Raw genomic sequence first — 25,573 nt, 5'->3', positions numbered from 1 at the left:
GCTGGCCCTTCCCCGGGGTGTTGGGCGGCCGGCGGTGCCGCCAGGGGGGCGCAGCGGGACGGCGGCCGGGCTTCCTGCGTGCGGAGAGGCCGGTGGAGCCTCACCGGTCAATGCGATTTAAAAAGGGAACGCCGGGCTGGATTTTATCCGTGCTTATTCTTTCCAAGTTAGTGCAGCAGATCGGTACCGTGTGCTTTGTCAGTAGTAAGAAGTTCGCATAACTTTTGTTCCGATCACAAAAGCAATATATTCTCTGGGTAGAAATCAGAAGTATAAACAGTAAAACAAACCATCATTGATCCCACAGTTCCTACCGGCCTCAGTATTTACACTCTTTGATAGTCACATTTCACAGGCTTGCCGATCTGATCGATAAGTTTACCAGTGGAGCCTCTCTTGACTAAATGAAAGCAATCCCTTTGTGCAACTCTCCCCTTCCCACCCTTCTAAATGGGTTTGTCTCTGAGCACCAAAGTTTGGGTGTATCGGCCAGGCTCCCTTCTCAGGCTGAGTCCCCTTTCCAGTGTGTGGTGTTCTCCATGCCTTCTGTAGGCTGGAGGTGGAGAGAGAAGCCAGCAGTCGGCTAGACCACTGGCTCAGACTGGATCGGCTGTGGTTTTGGTTCCTTGCCTTGAAAAAATGAAGGTAATGATTCTCAGTCTGCTGCTCAGAGCACCATAAAAGTTAATGGGTGGTTTGCAAAGCGTTTTGACACCCTTGGGTGGACAGCCGCCGTACTTTGCGGGGCGGGGGTGTCCCTTGCTTTCGTCATCAAATAAAACAATCTATCTCCTACTTGGCCATCCTGACCAGGAAACGGGCGCCAGGAGTGACTGGTGGGGTCTGGAGAAGGTTCCTGGTTCCCTGCTCAGTACAGTCGGCCCAGGCTAAGCCCCTCAGAAAATGGGGGGCTTGGAAGGAGACAGAACTCCCCAATCCACCTTCCCTGTCTGCTTTCTGCACGTGGGCAGATGTGTAAGGGGGCTTTGACGTTCAGACGGGCCCCAGGATTCACAGGCCTGATGCCCGGCCATCCAGAATGCCGAGGCCTGCTGATCCGAGAGGGAACAGTTAGTTCTGGGAGCAGGGCTCAGGCTGTGAGCAGCCCTGGCTTCCTAGGCATTTGTTTTATGGCTCCCTTGTTTACGAAATGAACAATGACTAGCTCAGATCTGCGGTGCCTGAGAAGCTTCTGTGAGCTTTAATTTTTTTCCTGTTGTCCCAAGCCTCTGGCATCGTGCTTTACGGGGCTTTTTAAACAATTGGGAGAAACTCGTATCATTTGTTAACGTCTGATACTGAAAGCCGGAGGTGCCACACAGGTTGCCTTTTGTTCCCCTTGCAAAGCCGCCGTGAAGGAAGCTCCTCTTTCTTTAGCAGGTCTCCAGGGCTCCAGTTGTCATTTGATAGTTTCATTTTTTTTAATTGTCGCTCCCACCAGCACTCTGTTCTGCCCAATGTCTAGTAGCTGACCACAGCCCAGACACAGGGGGGACCCAGAAAATGGTCTGGGCAAGTTGCTGTTAAGTGTCCTTCCGGGGCTCATCGGCTCTTAGTACTGTGCCCCGAATTTTCTCCGCGTAGGGGGGAAAGGGGGAGTCTTCCTGGATTTTCTTCTCTGCTGCTCTTTGCTAACTGGATTTCTGGTTACGCAGCAGCCTGGAATTGTTTTCCTGCCGGCTGCTTCAACAGACCTTTTTCTTATTCTAATGGTTCTAGTGTGAGGATAAGACTTGCTAACGTCAATGGGGTTTGCACCCCGGGTTCTGGGAGGCCACTCTTGAGTTTAAATCCTGGCACTCAGGCCTGTGAAGTGTGGGAGGGTGTGTGCGCTTCCTTCTTCCCGGGGAGGAGGCCAGCTGGCTTCCCTCAGCTTCTTAAGGGGAGCCCTTGGCCCGAACAAGGTTAGGAGTTAACCGCTGTGCTGGGCCCTGGCTGACCTCACCCCATGCTCGGGGCAAACCTCCATGGCTCCGTGTTTGAGGAACCAGCCGTGTGCCTGCCCGATACTCAACTGAGGAGAAGCCGTTGTTCAGCCAGTGGGCCTTGCTCCATCCACGTGGGTTTCCCTTAGCTTTGTTATTTTCAAATTCGACACCCGAATTGGGCCACGTTGCAGTTTTTCTTCTGAGAATTGGATTCAGGCCCCTGGGATATTTCCTAAGGCCCTGGAGATGGACACTAGGACTTCTTTGCCCTGAGGTCACTGCCTGATAACCAGGAACTAGGAAGGGTCACCGTGTAGCTAAGTAGACTTCACCGTGACTGCGTGGCCCGGAGGGGAACCCGGGGGCCATCCAGTGTTGCACTGGGCTTCCAGCGAGCTGGTTCCCTCGCCTCCCCAGCTGTTTGCACAATAGAAGTCCCATGTTCTCCCATCACACCCTGGAGAGTAACAAAAAAATAGTTCAGCCAGCCCTGACACACAAGGGAACCATCCAGCTACTTACTCAGGGTCTTCCGGGAGCCCGAGCTTGCTTCTCCGTGGGCCCCAAGGGCATCGTGTGTTACTGGACCACGTGTCTGATGCCATGAGTATCAGCGTCTCAGGGGAAAGGGTGTTGTGGTGTTCAGCCTTTAGAAGGCAAGAGAATGCCGAAGGTATTTTAGAAACAGGGTGTGTGATGTGTTTCTAGGAAGGGTGAAATTCCTTATCGTGCCTCACTGCTTCCCATCCACCAGGTGTACAAAGTAGCTTCCCAAACCTTCAGTAAGAAGATGTGGGCTTGTGGGGATAGAATGGTGTACTGAGTTCAACTAATTTAAGTCGAGATTCGGGGTGTTTTTTAATGGGCATAGCTTGCTGAGGGTTTGTGATAGACCAGGTCCGGCGTGCACGCTTTTTTTTTTGCGGTATGCGGGCCTCTCACTGTTGTGGCCTCTCCCGTTGCGGAGCACAGGCTCCGGACGCGCAGGCTCAGCGGCCATGGCTCACGGGCCCAGCCGCTCCGCGGCATGTGGGATCCTCCCGGACCGGGGCACGAACCCGTGTCCCCTGCATCGGCAGACAGACTCTCAACCACTGCGCCCCCAGGGAAGCCCCGGTGTGCACACTTTTATCCTTGCAAAAACAGCTAGGGGTTCCATTTTACAGGGAAGCTAGAATTGAAGTCGTTGCTCCAATCTAGTCGTCCCAGTAAGTGCTTGATTTGATTCTGGACCTGCCTGGGCCCAGAGCTCTTCATCATAACTCCCAGTGTGCCAGAACGAAAGAAACAGGTCACAACTTCGGGAGCGTGAAGACACAGGGATGGAGATAGCAGAGTGCCTGCCTCCCTTACACAATGACCAAAAGAAGGTGATGAAACCTTTAAAACCCTAGGAATCTTCGTCGTCTAAATGGAAAGTTACCCGTTTGCACCTTTGCCCCCGGAGCCGTGCCCTCGCGCCCGTCTGCAAGGTAAAGTTTGATGTATTTGGAAGATTGCGACTTTGGAGGTGGGACAGCTCAGACAGAATCTGCTCTGAAGTTCGTCCTCGTACCATGAAAAGAGGGCATTCTGGGCAGATGAGGGCAGAATAAGATTACGGTTATGGAAAGGCTGTTGAGTAAATGTAAGCTAAGGGTCTGCCTTCCACCTTACAATCAAATAAAGGATATACTAATGAGATTATTCCTACCTGCTCCATCAAAGCTAGGTCTTCGGGGAACTCTCAGAGCTGATGCCTGGTAGCCCAACTCTTCTGAACAAATTGAAAAGAATTCTTTCCGAGAAAGGATTTTTGTGGTTCCGTATTCTTACTAGATCTCCCTCTCATCTCTCTCCCCTTCCCTGTTCTCCCAGTCTGCTTCACTGAGGACAACCCTGCCCTGTTCTTATGAAACAGGGAAGCCTCCTAAGCTCTGTAGGCCTGGAAGGAATTCACATGTTCCCTTTCGTGGCTTTTTCCATGTTGCAGGTCCCTGAGCCCGAAGTGTGCTGGGCAACCTGCTCCCCGGAAAAAAAACAAAGCGTCTTGATGGTAGCATCCGTCAACTGCCCTGGTGTAAATCCTCCCACCATGGCTGATTTCAAGCTGCCAGTCGGGCCTGGCAATATTACTGAGTATTTGACAATCTGTGTAGCCAGTTAGAGTGGGCTGCAGCTTGCCTTTCATCGCACTGAGCTCAGCAGCTCAGCCCCCCTTGTAGAATGGATGGAATGGTTGCCTGGGCTTCTGCTTGGACCATGGCTGCCCAGGAGCTAGACGTACTGAGAGGATTTGGATGTCATCGAGTAGCCTCGTTTGGCCAGCAAGAGTAGAGTGCTTCAAAACTCAGACTCCACATTAAAATCACCTGGGGTATTTTAAAAGCTGCCCAGTGGAATGGGCATTCTGTGTGTATCCAGGGTTGAACTCCACGGATGTAGGGAATTTGCGCAAGAAGAAAATTAGAGGTGTGGTTTGAGATTAGGCATGGCAGACCCTGTATGTGAGGCCAAGGAGTTGAACATTTTCCGTGTGGCGTGAGGGAAGGTTTTCCAGCAGAAGCCTCGGGGTGGAGGAAGGGCCCACATGTTCCCAGTTGCCAGTCGCCAGTCTGACTCCGGTGGCCCCTCCGCGGTGGCGGATGACATTGTTTTGCCTTGGTTGCTTCTGCTGGTCTGGAACGGAGACGGGTCTTTGCGGAGGAAGGGGGGGTTCAGGATGAAGTGAGAGAGTGCTCCTTGGGGAGATGGCTCCTTGGGTGGGTTTGGTGAGTTGACCTCGGATGTCGCAGCAGAGAGCCGGCATCTAGGGGAGCTTCCCAGGACCGTCCGAGTGAAGAAAGGAGAAGCTCAACGGCTGAGGGCTCTTCACGCGTCTGAGCTTGGTTGCTCACGTAAGCTGATTACTTTCTCTCTTTCGTAATTAGCAGTCCAATTATTTAAAATGTAAGCGCTTCCTTGAGAGGCAGCGGGCGCGTGGGAAGGGGAGTGTCACTGAACTTCGGAGCCAGGCCTGTGAGCAGGAAGGGGCCAGCCAGGCCCGCAGGTGCAGACTTAAGGAGGCATCACCCTTGGGTTGTACACACGCAGTGTCCTCCCTGCTGGTCAGGGGTCACCCGTGTGAGAGAGGGCTGGCTCGGGCCTCACTTCCCTAGAGCCGAACCCGTGATCGTGGAAGAGCTCGCTGCAGCCTTGAGTGTGGAGTGGGCCTGGGAGCACGCTTCTCAGTCACCCCATGAAGATGGGGCGGGAAGGCCAAGGGGGCGGGGGAAAGAAGCAGCTGGAGGTGGGAGAATGTGTGCCGCGTGTCCCTGAAGCCGAGGAGAAGGTTGGGGGGTGGGGGAAGGGAGCCCCGTGCAAACAGGACAGTTCTGGTTACAAATCATCAGAGAATTAACCCCCGGAAGTCTAGGGGCCACTGGGTTTGGCTTGTTAGGGCCATGTGACTGTGGTAGTGGGGAAGCTTCTAGAAAACCAAGGACAAGGGGTATAGGCCACTGAGTTAGTGATAAAAGAAAAAGGACTGTCTTTTGAGGATATCAAGGCAGGAAGGATCCAGAGCTGAGTCAGAGGGCCTGGGATGCTCCGGGCTGCGGAGGCCTGGCTGGGGGCTGACGGGGTGTTAGGACCAGCGCGGAGCGATGGAGGGTCCAGTGAGGGGGTGTGGGCGGCCCCGTGGACTGTCAGGGATAGAGGTGGGTGTGAGTGGTTGTCATTGGGAGCAACTGGTTAGAAGACTCCCTCACCCCCGTGCCTTTTCACCAGCCTTTTTTGAGGGTTGGCTGGGGGCCTCATTTGCCCCTAAGTCCCAGCTCCCTGAGGCTCCTCAGGGAAGGCTTTCCTGACTGCCCAGGCCAGGAGCTGACCGCTGCTTCCTCACCTGTCCGTTGTCCCCCTAGGCGGGGCTCTGCTAGGCATGGGGCTGCGTCTTTATCTCTGCACCCTCGCTGCACAGACAGCACATTCGGTGAGTGAAGAGGGACCAGCCAGGATGAAGACCGAGGGTGGTGCCCCACCAAGGGACCGGACAGCCGCAGCGCTGAGAGCCTTCTTAGACATCTTCACAGCTAAAAATGACGCTAAAGGATAGAAGTAATTTCTGTGAATAATGATCAGCTGACTTGTAAACGCTGTCCAGTGGCCCCCTCGCAGCTCTGCCCTTTACCGTTTCATTGAGTCCGGCTTCCCGCCTTTGTTTACCCGTTCATGCTGTGGCCCTTTTGGGAAGGATTTTAATGTTTATAGCTTTCGGATACAGAGAAATACAGCTCTTCCTCAACTTAGGATGGGGTCGTGTCCCGATAAATCCATCGTACGCTGAAAATATCGTCAGTTGAAAGTGCATTTAATTACACCTAAACTACCCAACATCATAGTTTAGCCTTCTCTAACTTAAACGTTCTCCAAACGCTTAGAGTAGCCGACAGTTGGGCAGAATCATCGAACACAAAACCTGTTTGGTAATCGAGTTTTGAATATCTCACGTAATTGATTGAATATTGTACAGAAAGTGAAAAACAGAATGATTGTCGGGGTGCAGAATCATTTTAAGCGTGTCGGTTCCTGGCCCCGGTGATCACTCCCTGCCCTGCCCAGCATCATGGGAAAGCGTCAAACCCACATACGCTAGCTTCCAGAAAAGGGCAAAATTCAAAATTCGAAGTACTATTTCTACTGAATGCATAGTGCTTTCACACCCTCGTAAAGTCAAGAGATGTAAGTCAGGGACCATCTGTAAATGGAGTATCTGAAAAATGCAGGTACCTTTAAGCGTTTAAAATTACCCTGAGAATCGTCGTTTTGACAAGTGGTGTCAAATATTTGTATATGTCCCTTACAGAAGTAGAAAATAAAGGTCCGTGTTTGAATTTAACTGGGAATAATGGTTGGAGCTGGTGTATTGACCGCACATATAAGTAATGCATGTGAAGGGCTGGGCCAGGGCCTGTGATCCAGGGCCCCTCGGCGGCCTGTGGTGGCGGTAGTGATGGTGTAAAAGCAGTCACCTACTATGGGCCGGTCTCACTTTTCCTCCCCATCATCCCGTCCCAAATATCCTCTTGCAGAAGTTGTGGGTTTTTCCCCCTTGTGGCTTCGGAAGTCAGCGTTTCCGATATTCTGGTTTTGTGCCGTTCAGCAGCCTTTTGGCTACCTCACTTTTAGGTGTTGGACTAGGAAACCAACGTTTCAAATTTTGGTCACATTTCAGGCGCATGTTGGAGTCTTCTGTACATGGCTCTTTCTTTTCCGTCAATCAAACATGAAGCAACATGATTTGCACAACTGAAATTCATTGTAGGTGATTCCAGAATTAAGTGACTAACCGTCCATCGTGTTCTTCTAAACACTGTTGTTTGTACCCAATGCATCGTCAGGGAACAGAAATAGCTGAAATAAGTTTTCACGGACTGGAAGGTGACAAGTGAGGAGAGGGGTGGAGTCAGCAAGTGACACCCCAGTCCGAGACCTGGGATCCAGAATGGCCCTGGCTGGTAGGCTGGGGGGACCAGCAGCCAGTGGCTGGAGGCCTCTGTGCCTCTTTGCAAGAAGGCCTTACCTGCCCTAGCTACCTTGGGGGATGGGGGAGGGAGGTGAAGCATCTTGTGTTCAACATACGTCCTTTCTAGATATATGAGTTGTATGGGAAGAGGGAAAGAGTTTGCTGTGATTTTTCATTCTTTTCTTAAAAAAACCCTGTCTGCTTAAGTCCCCCCCACCCCCCCACAGTTACTCAAGTAATCGTATGTTCATCTTAGAAACCTTAGAAAATGCAAAAGGAGAAAAAAGTTTCATCAGTGGAATTCTGCCACTCACGGTAACTGCTCTGGGCATTTTTGTGTCTTTCAGGTATTTTCACATGTAAATCTAGACTCTTCCAAACAAAACAGGATGGTGGAGTGGGAACTTGTTTTTAGTTCACTAGATACCTGATGTGTAGTAATCCTTCAATCAGTCATTCATTGTTGAATGAACATTATGCTTTTTATTGAAAATTGTTGACATATCTCCAGATCAATAAGTACAGGTTTGCATCCTGTACTTTGCGTCACATTTGTTCGGGGATGCACCCTCTTTAACAAGTCTGCATTCATGGGCAGTTTCCAGTGACTTTGAAATTATAAACTGCACTGCAGTGAACATCTTTCAATACATGCAAGCTTCTTCTTCCAATGAGTTTTGTTCTTTTATCCTTAAAATGTATAAAGAACTTGTAACTATATTAATGGTTGAGTGAACTGTATAATTGCTGCTCAGAAAAGCATGTCCAAAGGTAGTGATATTCAGGAAAGTTCCATCAGTGGAAGGTATTAAGTACTTTGAAGAAGACTTGGTGAACTTTGAGACCAGTCTTAGCCTTGCTGGGACTCCTTTGGGGGGAACTGATTTCTGATCAAGGGTGCTAATGTTCTCTGCATCGTGAGCTTCGCGGGCAGGGGTTGGAAGTGCACATCTCAATTTTAGGGAGAGCACATACATGCCACTTTCAGAAACAGTAACATATGGGGGAAACCGTGTGTCCTAAAACCTAGGAGATGCTTCTGGGGGGCGTCTTCAGGGCTCACTCCTTCCCAGAAGCGGACGAGTCCGATTTCCACGCGTTCAGCTTCAGGAACTGGCACTCCAAGCTCCCCAGGGTCCTGTCACTGGGCGTTGAGTGATTCCTGGAGCTGCGTCCCTTGATGAGCTGCAGTTTGATTTGGCACACGGTGACGGCACAGACTTGCTTTTTGAGACCTTTGGGTTCAGTCAGAGGAGAAAGTACTTAGTACCTTCCGCTGATGGTAAGGCTGTAATTTTGATTTCTAGCTGTGGTCTGGTGTCACAGAACTTCTTCATTCTGGCAGGAGAGGGAAGCTGAGTTAAGGGCGGAATATTTGTTGGCCTGTGTCCTGCGTGTGGTTCTGCAGGGGGCCTGGCTGCCTCCTCTGTCCTGGCTCCGAGGTATCCATGAGTCATTGTTCACTGGTGTTAGATGAGGCGGCACTTTTCGGGCTGTCCTTTCGTGCTGGCTGGGTGCCAGGTCCACCTCATGGAGTTTTGGGGGGCTTGAGAGCCGGGCCCTCTTGTAACTCTCTGGGACGTTGCCCTAGCCCCCCCCCCCCGCCCCCCGTTAGCTCGTATTTGACTTGAACTCATTCATTCCCTCCCTCACTCCGAATCCAGTGTGTGCCAGATGGGCTGTGGGGGACTGGGGGGATGGAGAGACCACCAGGGACAGCCTCTGTGCAGGGAATCGGCCACCAGTGCCCCAGGAGAGGAGGTCAAGTTTCCCCGGGTGTGCTGGCATTCGGGACTGGCTCCCCAAAGAAGCCCTACTAAGTAGGGGGACTGGAAGGAATTGGGTGGTGCCCACAGGGGGGACTTGGGGGCAGCGGGTGGTTGAGTGAGTGCCAGGAACCGATAGGGGTGCCAGCTTTCTGGGAGCACCGGGTGGGGATCTGAGGCAGGGGGCAGGTGGCTGAAAGGGCAGGTCCTTCTGGGCTTCAGTCAGCTTTGAACTTTTATCTCAGGCCACCAGGAAGACGATTACACGTGTGAGCCTGACTTGCAAGGGGCCCGGGAGGTGAGCTGATGACCGTGCCTTCCTCTCACAGCCCTGATGCCCCACAGCCACCTTGGGTTCCCCTCCTGGGGCTCCTGGCGCCCCACTCTGCAACCCACACGGGGCACCTCTCCCTCCTGACCTGCTGTGAGAGTCTCACAGAATCATCCGATGGATTAAATGACCAACGTGTTCAGTTTTAAGAGTTACGCTTCTTACCCAAAATGACACTTAGAGACTGAGCCAACTGTCGGGTCGTTAAAAGAGTCCCAGCATCTTATATTCCAGAAGGGAAAAGGTACTGATGAAGGTGTGGAGATTTTCCAGATAAAACAACGTCAGAGGGACCCAGTGAGACAGATGAGAGCACCTTGCCCTGGTCAGTTGAGTCCCTGGCGGTCTCTGAGCGTGGCTGTCCCCCCAGGACACGGCTCGGGAGCACAGGCAGGGCCAGTCCTGGTTTTCCTTGTCAGGTTGCAAACCTCACCAGGCCGGGCAGTCATTCCCTCCTGACATCCCCCTTCTCTACCCGACTTGAGTTGGTCGCTGCAGAGTTTGCTGGCCTTGTGGAGGATTTCTGTATTTAACCCACGTTAACCTGGCTAATCCTGTGTCTACTTCTGGGGAAAAACTTCTGCTCCAGTCGGACAACCAGCTGTCCTCAACTTGCTCGGGGTAACACCGTGACTTTATCAAGGTTAAAAGGGACAGAACTGAAAGCTGGAAAATGATGTCATAAACACCACTTTTTCTGTCATTAGTGAAATTGTCAAGAAGTTGGCTGCTTGCTAAATTGAGGGTCATTATTGTTCTGGAAAGAAGCGGGGTTATTTTGATGAGCAGGAAAATGGAAAGACTAGCAGTGATTCCCTTGGGGGTCCGGTGTTGGCAGCCTGAGAGTAACAGGTGAGTAAGGCATTCAGGACACGCCGTTACGGCTTAGCAGATGACTGTAAATTAGGCATAAGGGGAAAACTTGAGCGTGTGTGACTTTGAATATGTCAGGTTGTTTGCGGTTGTCCTTTGCCTTCAGGTTTTAGTGCTGGGAATTGAGATGGGCAGCTCCGTAGAGCTTGCACACAGGGCTGGAAGGGAGTGAACAGAAATAACAGTGGTTTGGGTGTGAAAATTGGTGGGCAGGTCTGGGGCTGTCATCTCCCACCCAACCGCAAGCCCCTCCGTTGTCTTTAACAAAACAAAGTAAACTGTAAATTTAACATGCTTTGGGGAGAAAAAGGAGAAATGATGGCTAATATTTGTAAAACACCTACCGGCAGTCAGCATACCAGGTCCTCTCACTCACACATGAGATCCTCCCAAAACGCAGAGGGGTAGGTGGCCTTGTTCACGTCTTAACCGATGATGAAACTGAAACCAAGAGGATAGTTATTGTGTCCATGGACACAGCGAGTATCGGAATATACCAGGGAGTAAACTTTTATGTGGTCTCTATGCCTGGATATTAACTGAGGGGGTTATTGACCCAAAACATGAATGCCAGGCCGTACATGCAGCTGTCCCATTGTGGATACGTGGACTGTTGGAGTGGGAGGATTAAGTGCATTGAAAATGACACAGAACCAGACGTTGCCCTGGAGGGTATTCATTCACGAGCACCTGTCAGATCAGCGCTGCCACACGCCTCCCACTTCTCGCCCCTGTGGGCCCGTCTTAGACAGCGGCATCTTGTTTTTAATGTTATATCGACATCCTGCATTTGAGGATGCCTGTGCCTTGACTCTCTCATCTTCCTCTGAATTACAAGGATCAGAAACCTCGGAAATAGTTCTTTTCATTGATGGCAAATGGTGCCCGTATCAAACTAATGTACACATTGCCTGTCCGTGGAGAAAGCATACATGCTCTCCTTAACGAAGCTGACATTACCCTTGATAATAGGAGTAGTACAAAGATACGTAATCCCACTTTGCTAACAAACTGTGTTTTCGTATCCCCTCTCCTTTGGGTCCTTGTCTGGCGTTCTTGCGTAGCACCTTTATGCTGTGCTCATAACGATGGTAATAATTAGGACACCAGTAGCATATGCCGTATGCCAGCCAACGTCTTCAGCATTTTACCTCTAAACTATTCATCTTTCCATCCTATGATGGGAGGGACACTTAGCATGTCTGGATCACAGGGAAGCTAGGGTGCCAAAGGGGAAGGGACTTGTCTGACCCATGAGTGCAGAAGCCAGGATTTGGGTCTGAGCCATCAACTTTTACCTGTTCTGCCCCGCACCGGGGGCCAGGTCTCCCCCAGGCGGGGAAATCCTGGGGCAAACAAGGTGCTTATGGGAACCAGGCCGGGGGCGGGGGGCAGACGGGTCAGGGAACGTGAGGTCTCAGGTGAGATGAGGATGGGCAGGTAACAGCCAGGTGGCTCGTCTGACGGGGACGATTCCCGACCCCCAGCCGGAGCCAAGGCTTGAGCACAGGAGAGAGACCTTAATGCTGGGGGGCGGCAGGGGAGCTGGGCAGGTGGGGGGGGTCTCAATCCACCCCCCCTCCCCCGCCACTGCACTGTCACACTTGGCACACATGTGAGCCCTCCTGCTGTGGCCCAGTCCTCTCCTGCCTCCTTCAAAGCTGTCGTTTATCAAGATCTGCGCCCATCAGGCCCTGTGCCAGACATTCGGTCAAGGTGTCTTCATGACTCTGCGTGGTAAATGTTTTAGAGGTAAATCTTTGTACCTAAAGAGCTTGTACTCAAGTAACTCTGTTTTATGGTGCTTTTCTGATTAGCCATGACATGTTCAACTAAGAATTAGTGCAGTATGGGAAGCTCCCTGCTTACCGTCATGGTGCCTCCGGTTTTCCTGCCTGCCAGCCATGGAGGAGCCGCACTGGACTTCCCTCCGTCAAGCGAGGGTGGCCGTCTGGTCCTCTGGGACCCATCCATCCACGGCTGACGGGATGAAAGGTGGGCTTTGGTCCACCAAGGGATCTGGGACCCCGGTTACCTTGGTGACCACAGTGATGACTGATGAAAGGTTCCAGATCTTGCCTCATTGGCTGCTTGAACTCATGGGGGGATATTTGGAAGTAGCAACATCAGTAGAACCATTGGTGGGCCGTGGGGTGGGTGGGTTTACAGCGGTGTTTCCGTGCTATGGTACTCTGGAGAAGCACCTGAGTGCCTGGCGCCAGGTGGACCCCAATGCCGTCCTTGTTGTTTTCTAAGGCATCTCTCGTTTCTATTTTAATATCCTCTTTAACCCAAGAGTTATTTGTTTAAGTATTTATTTTTTTTCCTTGTCTATTTTCCCCTTTTTCCTCCCTCTTACTTTCTAGTTAACTTCTGGTTTGACTGCGCTGGGGCCAGGGGCTGTCCCATACAGTTTTCTAATTTGGAGAGTTTTTCGGGTGTCAAGAATGCTTCTGAGTGTTTGCGAATGTTCCTTGGATACTCGCACGGCCTTTTGCATTTTCTCCAGGACGTGGAGGTGGGTGTGGATCATTTAAGTTATGCTCGTTGATTATGTTATGTTTCATGTTGTAACCAGATGATGCTCTGTCCGCTGCGCTGTCAGATTCGAGGGTCGGGCTCCTGTTTCCCGACGTGACTGCGGTTTTGTCAAGTTCTCTGGATCAACTCTAGCAGCTTCTCCTTCGTACGTGTTAGTTGTTCTTTCAGCATAATTGGATCTTTTGATCGCTTCACCATTTTGTCAATCAAAAAATGCTCTTGTGTGTGTATTCAGTGTTTGTGGCCTGAATTTTACCTTTTCTGATACCGCTTTACTGTCACCCCTTCTGGGTCATTTTCAGGTGTGTTTCACGCAGAGACAAATGCTTCTCCTCACTGGGTTAGAGCCCCTTCCTGGGTGATTCACGTTTGTTGTACTAACTCGTACGCTCGGTTCCATTGCTGCCCTGTTCCTTGAAGGGCTTGCTTCTCGTGTCCTCTTGCTGACTGTGGTTTGGAAGGCAGACCCGTGGCCCGTGGCTTAGTTGCATTCATTGAAAAGGAGAAATTCCTGCTGTAAGTGCCTGGTGCGTGTTGAGAGCCGTGTCAGGACTCGGGTCTGCTGCTCCCCGGACAAAGTGAGCGTTTCAGCCAGGCTTCCTCCCCCAGGTCCCCTCTTCCCAGGGTCCACGGGCGCCGTTTTCCTCCTGTGACGTTGCATCAGTGATGCTGCCGAGTTCTCTGGTTCTCTAATCAGTTGGGGTTTGCAGTCTTGAGTGTGCTTTGATTTTGTGTAACACTTGGATCTGGGGATGACTGAGGTGCAGTCAGAGCCTGGCCTGTAGACTTTCGGGGCCCCCTCCCCAGCGCTCGGTCCCTTCTGTGCGTCTGGGAGGTTGTGTGTTGTCACGTGGACAGGGTTTCGGTGGGACCCCGTGGTCACATGGCACTGGGTGCTGGCCTCAGTTGTGCCTGGCGTGGCTCTGTGACCTGCCTTTGCCTGGGAGGCGGACCCCCACCCCACCCCGTCCTTGCTGCTCATTCCTTGGTTCCCTCAGCAGACACGCCTGGTGGCTTCAGCGTGCTGGACACGGTTCAGCCATGACCTTTGCCCTTTGCCAAGAACTGAGAACACAAGCTGATCGTGTTTCTTCCTGCCCTGCACACTCCGAGGCCTTCCTGGTTTCACAGAGTAAGCCTGAGCTCTTCAGCACGGCATTGGGTCTGGAAGGCCGGCCTTCGAGCTTTCTGTCTGGCCTGCCCGTCTCTGCAGCTGCCCGCTGGTCCCTGAGGTGCCACAGTGGTCCCCAACCTGATGCGTGTGGACCCTCCTCCTCAGGCCTTCAGGCTAAATGTCACACACACACACACACACACACACACACTCTCTCTCTCTCTCTCTCTCTCTCTCTCTCTCTCTCTCTCTCTCACTCACTGTAACCCCTAACGTCTTCCTGTGTTAGCTCCAGCTACGTTGGTCACAACCGTTGCAGTCATTGGTATTGAGGACTGGCCTGCATGCCATCCTTCCTTTCTCCTGAACTTAAGGGGGGGTCTTGGTGAACCTCTGTACCTCAGCTGGGCTTCTCTCGTGCTCCGAGCGTCACACTCACCTGTGAGGGTTGCTCAGGTCCCTCCCTTAGAGTCAGTTGGCCTTGGGCTGGGCCCCTTGCGTCCTTCGTTTTAAAAGCATCCTAGGTGACTCTATGCCCAGCTTAGAGTGACCCCCATTGGAACCCATGTCTTGAATGGCATCATTCCTTAGATGATGGTTTTTCAAAAATGTCACGGTGCTTATTAAATTGTTTTATCGTCAGAATAGAGTGCTTTTGTGACAATTCCAAATATTACCGACACCTGGCAAGTGAAAAGTGAGTCACTCGTCCCCACGGGAGCAGGCTGTGTCTCTGCTTTTAACCACCTTCCTCGGGCTAATTCCGTTGTGTTGTGGATTCTTCTGCCGACCTGTATCGCTCAGGTTTCCGAGTCTGTATTCCCAAGCGGGGCTTAGGTATAGTTTCCTTTCTGGTTTGTTAGCTTTAGGGGTCAGGATCACTTTTTGCCTCGTAAAGCGATTGGCAAGGAGACTTTTTTTAAACTGCTTTGGGCCTGTCTTGTGGGGCCCCAGGCCCCAGTGGAAAGGAGTTCCATGTGTGCTGCCGCGGGGCGTGGCCAGACTGAAATTCCAGAAACTACGTGAAGAAAACAAAATAGGCTACTGTATAGGACCTCCCTCTCTTTTCTTTTCTTTTTTTTTTTTTTGCGGTACGTGGGCCTCTCACTGTTGTGGCCTCTCCCGTTGCGGAGCACAGGCTCCGGACGCGCAGGCTCAGCGGCCATGGCTCACGGGCCCAGCCGCTCCGCGGCATGTGGGATCTTCCCGGACCGCGGCACGAACCCGTGTCCCCTGCATCGGCAGGCGGACTGTCAACCACTGTGCCACCAGGGAAGCCCCACCCACAACTCTTTGAAAGAGAAATTCTCTGGAAATTCTCCAGCCTTAAAAGCAAAGGTTTCCTACTCCCCTCTTTTTCATTTTCTATTTTTCTGTTCCTTAAGCCCTCTTCAAAGTGGGCTTTTGTTTTGTTTTTAATTAATTAATTAATTAGTTAATTATTTACTTACTTATTTGGTTGCACCGGGTCTTAGTTGCAGCTCGCCAGCTCCTTAGTTGCGGCATGCAAACTCTTAGTTGCGGCATGCAGGATCTAGTTCCCTGACCAGGGATCGAAGCCTGGGCCCACTGCGTTGGGAGCGCAGAGCCTTGACCACTGCACTACCAGGCAAGTCCCTGCTTATCTATTATTTTAAACCCCAGTGCTATAATGATTGATCTTCCAAATTTATATTCATGTTTTAATCATATTGATATTAGCGCATTTATCTTGCTTTCTTGCTTTTTTTTTTTTTTTTTGCGGTACGCGGGCCTCTCACTGCTGTGGCCTCTCCCGTTGCGGAGCACAGGCTCCGGACGTGCAGGCTCAGCGGCCATGGCTCACGGGCCCAGCCGCTCCGCGGCATGTGGGATCTTCCCGGACCGGGGCACGAACCCGTGTCCCCTGCATTGGCAGGCGGACTCTCAACCACTGTGCCACCAGGAAAGCCCCCTCCCTCTCTTTTTAAAAATTTTATTTATTTTGAATTGTGGTTTAAAAAAAAAAAACCTAGTAAAAAATTTACCATCTTAACAGTTCTTTAAAGTGTACAGTTGAGTAGTGTAAATTGTATTCACATGGTGGTACAACAGGTCTTTAAAACTTTTTCGTCTTGGAAAACTGAAACTTACCCATTAAACGTTTCCCCATTTCCCCCTCTCCCCTAGCACCACCTGCTAACTAACCACCGTTCTACTTTCTGTTTCTGTGACTTTGACTCTTACACAGCCCAGATAAGTGGAATCATATAGTGTTTGTCTTTTTGTGACTGGTGTTTGTTTCACTTATAATGTCCTCAAGGTTCATCCAGGTTGTAGCACGTGACAGCTGCCTTCCTTCTTAAGGCTGAAAGCTATTCTGTTATATGGAGAGACTGCAATTTGTTTATCCATCCCTGTGTTCTTGGACATTTGTTTTGTACCTCTCGGCCATTGCAAATCACGCTACTGTGAATGTGGGTGGGCAGATATCTCTTTGAGATGCTGCTTCCACTTCCTTTGGACAGATACCCCGAGGTGGGGTTACTTTATCATAGGATAGTTTTATGTCTAACTTTCTGAGGATCCTCCATACCATTTTCCACGGCGGTTGTACCAGTTTACATTCCCACCAACGCCGCACAAGGGTTCCAGTTTCTCCATGCTCGTCCACACTTGTCAGTTTCCGTTTTTTGCCCGTAGCCAGCCTAAGGGGTGTGAGGTGACGGCCCATGGTTTTGATTTGCATTCTCTAAAGATTCGTGTACTGAGCATCTTTTCCTACGCTTATTGGCTTAGCCTGCCCTTTTTAAACAGTATTTAGTTAGATTTTCTTTACAGCGTTTTTGAGGCGCCTTTTTCTTTATAGGTACTTGTGGTAAAAATGAAAACTCAAGTGGATTGATGCAGAGTTTGAGGGATTCTCCCACGTACATGTGCTGGGGGAGCTTATTTCTGAATAGACCATCTAGAAGGGGGAGTTCCTTGTGAAAAGTGGGCACACCCCCGCTCCCATCCCCCCCCCCCTTCCCCGCATTCATCCCAGAAAGCCACGTTCCCCTTTGCGGGTTGTTTAAAGAGTCGATATAGTTCAAGTGTGTTGTGACGACTGTCACCCTGTAGACTTGAAATGTAAGAATTGAAGCCACCCAGTGCCTCTGAAAGAGGGGCCATCGGTTGTCTTCTCTGTTTCTTTACAAGTAATCCATGCTTATCACAGATTTGGAAAATACAGCCTGCAGGAGAAATGAAAGGTCATCTGACTGCCTGTCACCCCATCACTGTCACACGGATGTGGTGTTAGGAACGGGGTCACTCATGCTCACTCCTGCAGCCTTTTTTCACTCGGCAGCTGTGCGGAACAGCGTTCTCTGGCCACACCAGTGTCACCCATGCCACGCGGCTCCTTAGCCGTCCCTGGGACGAGTTGAGTGCCGTGGTCTGAGGAGGTGATGTCAGCACTTCTTCACGACCCCTGCATTGATTGAAAGCAGTAGCTCACCCACTCCTGTGCATTCCAGTTTGGACATCTCCCTCCCAGCCTCGCTGCCTAAGGTGGAATTGTAGCAGGCGTCCTCCGGCAGGAGAAGCACCTTCCCTTCGCTTCTCTGCAGGATGAGCTGCAGGTTGGTAGTTTCGGTGCTCTGTTCCGAAACGGAGCCGGCAAGGGGCTATCTCATCACTGCCTGTTCTGCGGTGGCACCAGGCTGAAAGCGATTCCAGCTTCCGGAGAAGAAATGCACGTTACACACCCTCTGGGACAGGGAGGCTGCCTCGCCCCTTCAGCTGGACGCTTCCCAGAGACCCCTCCTTTTTCTGAAGCCCAAATTTGGGGGCTGTAGCTCGCACTGCCCACCCGAGTGCGAGCCAATCTCGAAGTGTTTTTCCTGCGTCCACTTTGGTAGGTGTGCTTTGGAACCTTCGAGAAGGAATGTTTTCACTTGCCTCAGTGGGTCAGCTCCTCACCTGGGGGAAGGTCAGTTGGAGATTCGGGAAAGGCGTGAACTGGATCCTTTGCTGCCCCCTAAAATGTGCAGTGTGGGGGGCGGGTAGGGTGGGCGGCCCTGTGGACTCGCAGCCCTTGGCTAACAGTTAACCTGAAGTGCAACTCTGGGTTTGCCAGGCCCGCTGGGAGCCCAGAAGCTTCTGGAATCTTTAGCTCCACTTGGCCCTGAGGCTCCTGCCTTGATGGGCTGGCCCTTCAGCTGCTCCGCGAGGCTGGAGCTCTGCTCCCTCGCTGCGTGGACCAGCTTCCTTAGCTCAGAAAGAGTGAGGGGTTCCTGCCCAGCACAGCTGCTCCGGCTTCTCTGTAGCCCCCCCACTGGCTTCCCCGTTCACTGGCAGGTACTGGGTTGCTTTTGGCCGCTGGGTGGGAGGAGGGGCAGGAATGAGGTGGCTCTGAGCCAGTCTGTGTGCCCACCCCGGGGCACGCAGCTCATCCTTAGCCGCTCAGGCCTGCTGCCCGAGACACGTGGTGATTTGCGATGGGGATAATCGTAAAACTTAACCCCGATCACAGGCGCGTGTGGAGTGTGCCTGGCTCACATCTCAGCCCAGCTGGTAGCGGCCTGGCCCCCCCGAGGAGACAGGGCAGGGACGTGGGTGTGCGTTGGCTGGGGGTACGGTGATTCCTTGGGACTGGCTTGGTGCAGAGCTGGCCGTGCCTGCCAGTGTCCAGCAGCTCTGCTGTGGAGAGCTCTTCGGGAGAAAGGAGCTTGGTTTGGGTTGAGTTGTTTTCCCCAACAGGAATCCTTCCGGCCTGTGAGCTCTGGGGCAGCGCAGTACTGAGCCCTCTGCCCGCAGCTGCTGCCCCTTGTCACTTTCACAGTTGGAAAAACTTCCCTGGGGAAGTTCAGTCACGTGCCAAGGCCACCGTGGCAGACCTGAACCCAGACGTCCTGCTGCCCCCGAGCTTGGGGCCCCTTCCATCCAGGGCCTGAATTCATCCTGTAACCAGCTTTTACCTTCCTTTGCCTGGAGGCTCATGCCTGGTTCTAGAATCCTACCTAGGAAGCAGGCACTGTGAGCCTCTTCATGCAGCGTTTGGGGAAACCGAGGCATCAAGAAGTTCCCCCAAACTTTGAGGGTCAAAAATCGAACAAAAGTGGTTTGACTTGGAGGCTTCTCTCTTCCCTCCCCACCCCCCAGCCACTTTGCTGCTTCTCTTCCAGAAAGGAGCTAAAAGAGGATGTGTTTCTTTCCTCCCGTCTCATCCTCGGGGCTCCTCCACCCAAAGTTTCCAGGTCGCACACAGACGCTGAGCAATTCTCTAAACTGATTGATGACTCCAGAGCACAGGGGTCTGGGGCAGAGTTCAGTGTCAGGGACAGTGTATGTCCCCATACGTGCCGGCGTCTCCTAGGGTTCGGGGCCCAGCTCTCATCCAGTGACCCCTCTGAAGGACGCCCACAGACTTGAGGGACCTCATCAGGTAATCCATCCATCCGTGCAGGGGGGCCCTCCAGGTCACCTGGCCAGGTATGTATAAAGGCCCAAACAGGACAGGTGGTATTTGGGCCCTTCTCCTAGAAATTGCTTTTTTATCAATACAGGCCTGGTTTTCACCTCTATTTATTTATCCAGGCCTCTCAGGTTGTGACTTCCTGTTGATGTTATAGTCAGCTGAAAGTTCTGAGTCGCCAGCTTAAATCCTCAGGAGAGCGGAGGGCAGTGTGTGTGTGGTTGAGAAGCCTTTACATAGAGCTTCCTGCAGCCGTGCTAGGCTTTTGTTCTCTTGCACTTGGGCTGAGCACTTCTGTTGCTTGTTTTATAATAAATAGAAAAGCTTGTATTTTTGGCCCTTCTGGCTGGCAATGGATGTAGGGGGACTTTCAGCGGAGAAGGAGGGAGGGACCTGGAGAAGGGGGCTTATAGAGGCCAGGCCAGGTGACCAAGGTTGACATCACCAGTATTAAGTCCTGTTGACAGTACGTGCCCTTGATACGGTGTGATGAGGGTACTTCACCTCTGCCCCCTTCGTCCCCTGAATCCACAAACCTAGTCTCACCATGAAAAAAACCATCAGACACATTCCAGCTGAGGGACACTTACAAGCTACCTGCCTGGTCCTGCTCAAAACTGTCAAGGTCGTTGAAAACAAAGAGCGTCTATGGAATTGTCACAGCCCAGAGGAGCCTCAGGAGACAGGGCTGAATGTCATGTGGCACTTGGATGGGATCCTGGAGCAAAAGAAGGACATTAGGGAGAAACTAAGGGAATCTGAACAAAGGACGGACTTTAGATCGTAATAACGTGTCATCCTCATTCGTTGGCGAACGGGCTGTCCTAGTGCACGATTTAATCATTGGGAAATTAGGTGTTGGTTGGCGTATGGGAATGCCCTGTGCTATCTTTTCTGTAAATCTAAACCTATTCTGAAAGAAAGTTTATTTTAGAAAAGAGACAAAGCAGCGGAAGGGAAGGCCAGTGGGTGGCAGGGGTTCCATGGCACGGCTCTCAGGCCAGGAATGGCCCTCTGCTCTTGCATCTGCTTTGCACAGTGACCGCAGCTGGTGTCCGGAGGGTGCCCTGCAGCGCCGGCCAGTGGTACCGGCCCCCCCCCTGCCAGGGAGAAGCCCAGGCCTCCACACCGGGGCTAGTAGCTGCCTTTTCTGCCAAACATGGTGCCCAGCCCCCTCGAGGTCAGGCCATGGCCTGTCTCTTCCAGCCAGCGTGTTCTTTGTTCTCTCCTGGACCAGACTTTGAACGGTGAGCTGCTCTCCCAGCCAGCGAGGCAGCCGGCTTCCAAACACAAACACGGGTCATCTCTGCCAGGTGAACTTGAGAAAGGCAGCAGAGCAGCGGGGACAATGGGCCTGTGTATAAACTGCTCTCAAATTCAGAATGTGGAGCATTAGGCTGGCGGTGGGAGTTGCAGTGGTGACCGAGGGTCCCCCTAATCCTGTTAGCGGCTCAGGGGTTGATGCATGGAAAATGGCATGAGATGGTGAGAGTGTCTCTCCTCCGAAGATGGCTGGTTAAAGCATGCACGGCTGCATCGAGGCAACTGCTCCTTTAGATATTCTCTGCTGATGCGGTGAGTCAGGGCTCAGGGAGTGAGCGCTGTTACACGCCCAGCACTGGGAAAGTCACTGAACGCACATGCACACGCATACACACGCACGCGGGCACAGGGCCCCTGCATGCCCTGGAGCTTGGAATCTTCTTAGGCCAGAAGGCTTTCCTAGAGGACCGAGCTCCAGGACGGCGTGGGGACAAATGTCCACATCTCCAGCTGGACCTGCCGTCCTCCGGCCAATCTTACGTGCCCAGGAATCGCCCGGGCGTTCCTGACCAGCTCCCGAGTGACAGGAAGGAGGTGGCCGGCGTGGGGACCGCACTCTGAGTGGCAGAGGCTCAGTCTGGGCTGGTGGGGGGTGACTTCTGCAAGGAGTGGGGTTCGTGCTTCTCCTTGGGGGCCGGGACTGCAATGTTTTCAGGTGGATACATCGGGAGGTAAGCCTGAACGTGAGAACAGGGATGAGATTCAGCTGGCAAGCGACCAGGGGCTGGCAGGTGGGAGAGCAGGAGAGATGGCAGCCGTCCTGGGCGGCCCTTGTGTGCACACGTGGTCCCTCATCGGAGAGTAAAACCGCAAGCGCCTATGTAGCGTCGACCGAGGACCCGGAGCTGTTCTAAGCGCTTCACGTGTACCATGTGCTCCCCGCAGCAGCCTGCGAGTTGGATGTCCATTTGGATGCAGTTTTTGCGCCTTTTTATTTATTCATTTTAATTAATTTTTTTGCCATGCCGTGCAGCATGAGGGATCTCAGTTCCCTGATCAGGGATCGAACTCGTGCCGCCTGCAGTGGAAGCGCAGAATCCTAACCACTGGACTGCCAGGGAGGCCCCTTTCGCACCTTTTTAGAGATGAGGGCAGGTCTGCTCCTTGCTTTAGTCCCACTGGTGGGACGAGGGTGGGAGCTGCGCCTCTGGACCCCGGGCAACCCACCCAGCCCGGCACCCGCTCAGGTGGGGTTTCCCAGCCGATGTGTTTACACGGACGAGCATCAAACCGGAGCTTAGGGTCCCTGCGCTGGGTGAGCTCCGGGTCCTGGGAACTTCTGGGGTCACCCTTCTCTCAGACGAGCGCTGGGTCCGGAGGCTCTCGTACATGATGGACGTAGAGCCGGGATGGCCGCTTTGGTGTTCTGACCCCACCAGGGGCCTCTTCCTTGCTGTCTGGGCTTTCCCAAAGGTTCTCTCTTCACTCTTTGCTTCCCAAACTCAGGTGTGCCGATCTCATCCCCCGTTTGAGATAATACCACCACATTCCCCAGGCCTTCCTGGAAGAAACTCCTCCAGATTCCTTACACGTTTCGGGTGTGCTGTGAAAACACCTTTTCTGGGCTTTTCAGCTCTTCAGTGCAAGCAGGCTGTGCAGCTTGTGGAGGATTTTCTACAGAGAGCCTGATTTTTCGGTACTGAATGTTCCCTGTGCCTCTGCCGGCTGTGGGACAGGAGCCCCAGGAGCAGGGTGGCCGCCTTGCCGTGGTCCTCGGGCTTTGCTCTCACGGCCAAGAGCAGCTTCACCTTCCTTCCTCACTCCATCTGGAACGTGCTTTGTCACTCATTCATTCAACAAGTAGTTGAGAGCCCGCTGCGTCCGGGGGTGTAGGGCGTGGGCAAAGGGCAGGGCTCCCTGCACAGTCTGCTTTCCGTCCGTGGGCAGCAGGGACCAGATACCCTTTCCCTGCACCTCACGACCCCCCAGGCCCAGCTGGCGTGCACTTACTTGGCCGTGTGTGCTCACCGAACAGGGTCACCCTGTGCGCTGACCTCTGGCTGGGCTCCTTCCCTGCTGCAGGCTGCAGTCTCGCCCATCAGCCCGCGTAGAAAGTTCTTTTGTTCCATGATATTGCCATGATTGAATCCATGCCGTAGCCAAACAGGATGTGGTCTGGGTCACTCCCAACTTCCAGCAACCAAAGGTTCTTGTTTTCTGCTGCCTGAAGAGGGACAAACCCCACAATCACAGGGCATTTCAGGGCCCTGTGGGGAGCCCTGGATTAATGAAGAGCCCAGCTCAGCAGCGTCTAGGACCTGCGCCTTTAATTGCAGGGGAGTGAGTGGGAAGAGCTGGGGTGAATTCTGAGAGTCCTAATCCAGCCCGGGAGGACATGGCTTCCAGGTGAAGCTGGAGGCCTGTGAGTTTGGTTTGGGAGGAGGATTTCTAGGTGGGGCCCTACTTCAGGTCACAGCTGGTCTGTTTCTCTGCAGGGCGAGGCGAACGGGAAGCAGTGGCTCCATCCCCAGCCCTGCAGTGCTTTGCCCCTTCTATTCCGTGGGGTATCAGGGGCCAAGCCATGTGGTCCCTAAATCTTGAATAGATACAAATAAAACTTAAATATCTGGGATGAATAGCAAATTGCAGAAACAGTGAACACTCGTATAGACTGGTATAGCCTCTACCAAGGCCAAGAAGTGGAACTTTACCCTTGACTTTGAAGTTCTGTTGCCCCTCCCCAATCCCGACACCCTCTCACCTGCCCCCTTCCGAATGTGTTTTATCTGATATGCCCTATAGGTGTTCAAAGTAGTCCCTCAGGAATTTTGTGGTTGTCATTCCCTTGCTATTTATAGTTGTACAGCATAGCTAGCATCGTCTCCTTAAGCAATATCGTTTGTCTTTCACGTCTTCTCATTTATGTAAATGGAGCCACGCGCTCTCTGTCTATGGCTGGCCATCCCTAACGTGGCCCCTGTGGTCCCCACCTGCAGGCATTCACAGCCTTGTGTCATCCTCCCCGGGATGTGGCCAGCCTAGCAACCTGCTTCTAACTGACGGAATTCGTCCAAAGTGATGGGTGTCCCTGCCCCGAACAGGCTACGTAAGATTATAACGTCCTTCTTGAGAACGGACTTTCTCTCTGGCTAGCTTTGGCGAAGCAAGCTTCCATATAGAGGGGCCCACATGGCAAGGAGCTGAGGCCCTCAGTCCAACAGCCAGCCAGGGACCGAGTGCTGCCATGAAGCATGGGAGTGTAGGAGGAGAACCTTCCCCAGTCGAGCCTTCAGTGAGACCCCAGCCCGGCCTAGGCGTTGACCGCAGCCTGAAGCAAAGGACCCAGCTAAGTCACACCTGGATTCCTGTTTGTGGTCTTTTGTTACCCAGCAGTAGGTAACTGATGGACGCCCTTCTGAGTGTTCCCTCCTGGCTCGCGTGTTCTTGAGGTCCACAGCTGCAGTTCTCTGACATGGTTTTCCGTGTACTGGACCTCAGTTTCCTTATTCCTTCTGCTCTTGGGGATCAGAGCTCTTTTCAGCACTTTGCTGTTACAAGTCACCTTTTCAGCACAGCATCTCTGTACCCATCTATGGGACAAATCTGGCCATGGGATGGAGGGTGTCCCCTTCACGTCCCACCAACCACATTCCAGGTCATTCATGTGGTGCCACGTCCTCACCGTCCCTCCATCCCTGACGTTGTCTGACTGTTCGTTTTGGGAGGAGGCCTGACGGAGGTGAGAGGGCTTTTAATTTATGCTTTCTTCATTATCAGCCATAAACTAATGTTTATTGGCCGCTCCAGTTTCTTCTGATCTGAAGATCGTTTTCATGGTTTTTCCTATTTTTCTTACCGTATCGTAGTTCTTTGAATTTTCTGGAAGATAAGCCTTTCTTGGCTGTGAGCATTGCAAACATTGCCTCCCAGTTTACTTGCCCACACGGGCTTCAGAAATCCAGCGAGGCACTTCCCGAATCCAGTCCTGGGCGATAATTTGCAGAAGTGTTTTCCAGGCGTTTCCAGTTCTGGCCCATGGGTCCTCGGTCTTGGCCAAGGCGTCGCGGCTGGGAGATTAGGTCCCACTTATTGCAATTATTTGTTGCTGCCTTCGCAAGGCGTCTCTCCCTTTCTGTTCCCCTCTTGGCTCACCCTCTGGTCTGGGAGGCTTTCCTGCTCCAACTGCTTGCTTTAGTCTCTTAGTCATTTTTGGAGAAAATCTGAGTCAGCACTGGACGTCGGGCGGGCGCGGGGTGCACTTCCTCCCGGCCCTGCAGCTTTAAATCTGCATTTCACTGTGGCCCCTGGAGGTGGGTGTTTTTGCTGAAGGAACGCGGGGTCTGGGGAGCCTGGGCGCAGCCTGTTTAGAACGAATGCATTCCTGGAGGAAGTTAAAATTAGAAAAAGCGGCTACACTTCCTGCCATTCAGCCACAGTTGGCTGGTGTTTGTTTGCACAAGGATTCTTCTGGTAACAATCTGGGGTCGGTTTCTGGTGGAATGCGAGGTGAAGTCATGGTTTTCAGGATGGAGGTGATTCGTTTCCATGGCAATCTTTGTTGTCAGAATCACGGCTTTGTTTGTGGTTTCTTGTAGAATTATGCCAGCATGAAAAAATATGCTTGAAACAACTCCTTTTTATAGCTAGCAAGAAAGGTTTTCTTTTTTGAGAAAGCTCTTTAATGGGAAGTTGATACCGTGGAGTGCATCTCTTTGTCAGTGAACTCTGGAAGGAGAGGACCTGGACCCATGGGGGCTTGGCTCACCCTGCCCCCTTCCAGGGTGGCCACCTCCCACCTCTCCTCCCCTTGAGGTTGGACTTCTTGGGGGGCCCCCTCTGATTGGCACAGCCTGGGG

At 52.4% G+C, this 25,573-nt stretch overlaps 1 protein-coding gene across 1 annotated transcript in view; it reads left to right on the top strand.

Annotated features, from left to right (window-relative positions):
* Window positions 1-25,573, top strand: part of SH3BP4 (SH3 domain binding protein 4) — a 94,327-nt gene that overhangs the window by 893 nt on the left and 67,861 nt on the right. The gene's annotated exons all lie outside the window — the stretch shown is intronic.

This window comes from Grampus griseus (assembly GCF_964374135.1).
Source record: "Grampus griseus genome assembly, chromosome: 7".
Taxonomy (NCBI): Eukaryota; Metazoa; Chordata; class Mammalia; order Artiodactyla; family Delphinidae; genus Grampus; species Grampus griseus.
Note: the sequence above shows the minus strand (reverse complement) of the source record. Positions and strands in the feature narration are given on the sequence as shown.